Source organism: Prunus dulcis, chromosome 5 (genome assembly GCF_902201215.1).
Source record: "Prunus dulcis chromosome 5, ALMONDv2, whole genome shotgun sequence".
NCBI lineage: Eukaryota > Viridiplantae > Streptophyta > Magnoliopsida > Rosales > Rosaceae > Prunus > Prunus dulcis.
The window spans coordinates 5,599,982-5,600,507 of NC_047654.1; positions in this window are offsets into that span (position 1 = coordinate 5,599,982).

Below are 526 nucleotides of genomic sequence, written 5' to 3' on the forward strand. Positions count from 1 at the left end.
TTTACTAGTGTAAACAACAGGTAAACCCCAAAATATTGCACTTTTGAAAAATAGGTAGACAATGTATATCAATCTAAACACTTAAATGATACAACGTTCGTAATAGTTATTTTGCCTATTTTCTATGACATTGCTCCCTTGCCTGTCCCATGCACATCCTATGGTCTTTAGAAAATTCAGAAATTAAATAGAGTTAACGATTTGGTTTTAATATTCTAAAGCATTTGGAGTCATACATTGTATGAAGTATAATTAAACTGAGATGAAAGAGAGATTAGAGTACAATTTATGCCACTAAACATTTATTGGATTATAATAACACATCACAATGTAGTAGGCATAATCTCATAACTATAATAAGAAAAGCATTAAAAGAATGGAATTTTTCTTATATATGCTTTTCAATGTGATTGGATATTGAAGTTGCACTCAGAAGGGTGGTAGGAAGCAGTGGGAGCCTTTTGCTTTTGATTATTTTCTCAAGTGGGTCATCCATTTTTCCATTGACCTCATTCCTCACCTCTCC